We start from the raw sequence: 5,409 nt of genomic DNA, 5'->3' as shown, positions 1-5,409 counted from the left end.
TTAGGTAATTACTACTTCTTAAATCAAGTCTTTCATATCCTTTTATCAGAGAAAATAATACTGAAACACTGCAAGTTTATCTTTCTTAATCCGGAGAAACTTAATTTAGATTTCTTTATACAAAAAATCATAGACGAGTTTATTTTAGATTTACTTATTTAGACTTTCAGACTTACTTATTTGGACTTACTTAAACTTTTTTAAAATTTGAAGTAATCAGTACCTGTGAAAAAAGTTCTTCTTGCTCGAAAGAAAGTATTACTTTAAAAAAAAAAAATTTTACTAAAACACTGCCGGTTTACATTTCTGAATTTGAAAAATCTTACTTCAGAAGTCTTTATTAGGACATATTATTTTTGAGGAACTCTATTTTAACACACGTATAGGTATTTACATTTTTAAGTAATCACTACCTTCCAAATTGTTTCAAACTCTCTCTTCTGAGATGTCTTGGTCCGAAAAGCTTTCCTTTGTCTGAAAAATCTGAAATCAATTTGGATGAGAGGGATTTCATGCAGATTGTTTTATAGGCTTTACAAATCTTAAGTAATCACTATCTCTGAAATGAGGTCTTTCTTCTCAGAGAAAATATTGCAGAAACTTTGCTAGACTTTCTGGAAGTCCATGACCTTGTTTGAATTATTTTCAAATGTATTTGGTTATCTTCAAAATATTCCGAATATATATTTTCCTTTCAAGTAGCTGATGCTGACCTTGCTTATACTTAATTAAGTTCCAATAAATAATCTAATAATTTGCAATAAATTTCATCAAACGTCGATCAGACTAATTACTTAATTACTCTAATATTTTTAATTAATTATCAGTGATTTTCTTGCAGTGCATGTCTTTGAGTGCCGCTGGAGTTCTTGTATTACATTACACCATTCCGCGCGGAATATCTGCTACCTTAGCTTTGTTGCTTTTCAAAAATTTTGTGTTTAGAGAGTTTTGAGTGAATAGATGAAACCCAAACCACCCAGAAGAAAATCGTGGCGAGGGTTGATTCCTCTTTGTGTGTTTCAGTTCCTTTTTCATTTTTTGTTGTTTTGATTTTTTTTTGTTGTATATTTCACATTTTTACAATGACGGCGACAGTAGTTGCTGTTGTTGTAAGTGTAAGTGGATATTAGGGGGATATATGTATGTAGCGGGCGGCTGTAAGGAAGGCATCCTTTATATTTAAAAATATTTTTCATTTCAATGTCTATGCACGAAGCCGTTTGCCATAAAGGTACTTATTATTACTTTTAATACTTTTGTGTACGCAGAAAAAAAAAATAAGAAAAAATGAATAAAATAAAATTTACACACATACACACACAAACTTATGCACATACATTTACGATATGAATACAAATACAAAGCAGAAAAAAGCGAAAATATGAAAAGCGAAAAGTTGTAGTGCATGCGGGGGAGCGACAATATGAGCGACGACTTACTATTTGGCGGACCTTAAGTATAGGCCAAATGTGATGTAAAGCGATGTAGTAGAGGTGCGCGGGGCACAAAACATATCTCTAACATCATCTGCAATAGTAGTGGTGAAATATAATAAAAAATGAAATGATGGCAATATTCGTTGTGTATAGAGAACAACTAAACAGGGACTACAGCACACAGCACACAAACAGCGAATATAGTGCCGCAGGGATTCGTTTTCTTTTTCGCCAAACTGTTTTTGTATTAGTTGTCGATAATAAGTTTAAAATTTTGCAAGTAGTAAATACAACAACAATAACAACAACAACAACAAAAAGATAAATAAAAATTAAAAAAATAAAAAAACAGAGCATAAAACAAAATAAAAATCGATAGCAACAATAATGCAGTAAAGTGAGCCTGTAAGGGATTTCACTGAATGGGTTCTTCATGTTAATATATTAATTTCAGTTTTTCTATATAACGGAGCCTTTTAATTGTGAATGAAAAAATTTCACTTGGCATGGGTTTCGAGTATTGATAAGGTAATAAAGTCTTTGGCAAGTTATCAAATTTTTTTTCCGAGATTCAAATATATTCTTCAGGTTCTTTTCAAATTTTTATTTTTATTAATGTCTTTCCATATTTGGGTGGCTTTAACCTACACATATATATGTATATATTGTATGTAGCTATGTGTGTATGTATGGTACGTACATGTAATCGAAAGTGAAAACAAAGCGTTGCGGAACCAAAACAAATCATATTACGGTCACCCGACCGGTGGGAAACCGGGAAAATTTTGTAAGAGTGCACACAAGCAGCTGCATGCCAAATACACCCGCATAGTTATATTCAACGCTTTTGGTTGCTTATCGTTTTTATCTTTAAAGCTTGAAGTGCGGCCAGGAGTGAGAAGTGAGGGCATGTGAAGAAATTACTTGTATTGATGTTGTCAAAAAAATTCTTTTATTTAAATTTTGTTTTTAAATTTTTTAAGGTCAAATGAAATTATTTCTTTTTTTTCTTCTTTAGAATAGAAAAAAATTCAAACTTTTAGCAGATAAACTCTTGTTATTGTTAACCCTCATATGTACTTTAGCATAACATATATAACGAGATGTAGAACTAAAGCATACTGATCGGTTGAACTTATGTTGGATACGTCTTAAGGGCGGTCTGAGTTTAGGAAAAATTGATTCATATATGTATATAAAAGTTATGGAATGTTAATTATACGAAAATATTAAAGTTCTCAATATTTTTAAAAGTTCATAAATTTTAATAAACGGGTCTTAGAAAAATAATTAGACTTCTAGGTGCTTGTCCCATATTTTGTTGGCCGAAATAGGTTCTAAGAAATATCAAAATGTTAAGTTTCTCATAGGAATTTTCGTTGTTGGTCAACTTCAAAAAATATCAAAGTCTTAAAGTGCTCATGAAAGATATTCTTCAAGAATGGATAGAAAGTCAACTCAAAAAAAAAACTAAAGCGTTAAGGTGCTTATAGAAATTAATTCTAATGAATGGATAGAAAATTTTGTTGTTAGTTGATTTCGATTCCAAAAAACACCAAAGCGTTGAAATGCTCACGGATACATAAGAAATTTCGTTGTTGATTAGGTTCAGTTCTAAAAAAATATCATAGTATTAAGGTAATTTTTGGGAGATCTTCCTTCAGAATAGACAGAAAATTTTGTCAACCTTAACGGCCGTTATATCGAAATTATGAAATAAGTTGGAAAAATTTTAATTGTTTTCGAATCTTTTTTTTTTATTATGTGAATAAATTGTATTTTAGTTTATACAGAAACAAACAAAAAGGAAGATAGGTTCGCTCAACCAATTTATCTATACGAGGTATATATGTTCCTTAATTGAATTACAAATATTCTGATTAACCTAATTAACCTAAGAAATAATATTTGGTTGTACTCTTCATTTTCTGTGTTGCTTATTATATTAGTTCATAGCTAAATTATTTCTAGAAATATGGAATAAATATATTAAACAAAATAAAAATACTATTATCGATTGTTTAAATAATATGCAACTATTCTTTGAGTTTCCTGAATACGACTATACTATAGACTATAGTCAAAATATTGGTTCAATAATATATGTTTTCTAATAATAAATTTAAAAGTTGTGTATTATATACACAAATGACCAATTAGTCATTGTTTAAGTATATACTTATATTAGATTTTTTTTAAAGTTCATCTAATTATAGTCTATTCTTAATCTAATCGTAAGTATTTAAGCTTAAGTAGAATTTACTTCTAGTGAATAATATTATTGATAAGCTCAATAGATTTTTTGTTACTGTGATTTAAATGATTTCATATGAGTTCATGTGTGTATGTTGACAAGCATGCAAACAGGTGAATATGTAAATGTGTGTATATATATATATTTTTAGAACTAGATTTTATGCGAAATTTCTAACTGCAAATAGTGTCTAGTACAAGACTCCGTGGCGCAACGGTAGCGCGTCTGACTCCAGATCAGAAGGTTGCGTGTTCAAATCACGTCGGGGTCAAAGTGAGTTGCACAAGTGCAGTTAGTTTTTTATATTTATATAATTAATATATTAATAATGTAGGAATTATTGTTCAATATAATTTAATTAGTTTATATAATAAATAATAAAGTGAGTAATATTAATTTATTAAAGAATTTATAAACCTTTAAGAAGTTTATAAATGATTTATTTCTTTTTTTTTATTTAATATTAATTTTTTAAACATTTTTCAATACAATATTAATACTTTTTTTAAATTTTTTTTATGATTTAATTAAATTTTTAGAAGTTTATATAGAGAATAAATATATTATTATAGGTCAATATATGTATTTTACATTTATTGTCAAAGTATATATTTATATACATATTAATATGTATATAATAATATATAATTACATATATGTAATTCATGTTTCTATCTTAATAAATTGTATAATTATTTTTTTGTTATTTGTACTAAATTATTTTTACATTATATAAACATTATATTATATAGTACCTTGAAGATGACTATAGAATAAAATAAAAAATTAAAATAATAAAATAAAAAATAAAAATAATAAAATAAAAAAGTAAAAGAATAAAAGAAAAAATTCTTTTTTTAACAAGTGTATAATTAACTAATGATCAATAAGCCTGTTGAAAAAATAAAAGTATTATTAAAAGGTTTTGGTCATTTAAAAATTAAATTAATAATTATTTCATGATTTAATAAGATTTTTAAAAAGTTTTTTAATGATTTATTATGTTAATAATCATATAATTTCATTTTAAATATGTAATGTTAAATTATTTAGTATTATTTATTTAAATTGATTTAACAATAATTTTATTTATATTTTTTATGATTTAACTTAATATTTTAAGAAGTTTTTAAATAATTTTTTAAATTACTTTATTTTTTTCAATATTAAATAATTGATAATTTATCGTCTAATTTTATTTCAAATATTTTAAATTTATTAAATAACCATTTTCTTTATGTTTTTTATGATTTTACTAATTTTTTAGGTAGTTATGAATGGTTCCTTTTATTTCTAGTCCTATAATTTTAATTTATGTTATATTAATTTATTTAATAATAACTTTTTTAGGTATTTTAACCCAATATTAATTTTTTTAAAAATGTTTTAAATCAAATTAAATTAAATTTAATGTAAAACTTTTGAATAATTTATTTTGTCAATAATCGTAAAATTTAAATGAATTAAATTCATGTAATATTAATTTTTTTTAAATATTTTTTTTGATAATTGATTTTAATTTTTCTTTTTTAAAACATTAATTTTTTTTATTTTATTTTTAATAATATCAATTTTTTTTAATGTTTTTAAGTATCAATTTTTTTTTACTATTATTTTTTTAAAAATTTTTATGATTTAATTATATTTTAAGAATTTCATAAATGATTTATCTTATATATAAACGTGTTAAGTATTAGGCTTACCTGTTGGCAATTT

The 5,409-nt window shown here is 25.1% G+C and overlaps 1 non-coding gene across 1 annotated transcript; it reads left to right on the top strand.

Moving 5' to 3' along the window:
- Positions 1-3,892: 3,892 nt before the first annotated feature.
- Positions 3,893-3,964, top strand: Trnaw-cca. The gene has a single exon. It is a non-coding gene; the product is annotated as a tRNA-Trp (tRNA).
- Positions 3,965-5,409: the final 1,445 nt, after the last annotated feature.

This window comes from Teleopsis dalmanni, chromosome 1, assembly GCF_002237135.1.
Source record: "Teleopsis dalmanni isolate 2A chromosome 1, ASM223713v2, whole genome shotgun sequence".
Taxonomy (NCBI): Eukaryota; Metazoa; Arthropoda; class Insecta; order Diptera; family Diopsidae; genus Teleopsis; species Teleopsis dalmanni.
Note: the sequence above shows the minus strand (reverse complement) of the source record. Positions and strands in the feature narration are given on the sequence as shown.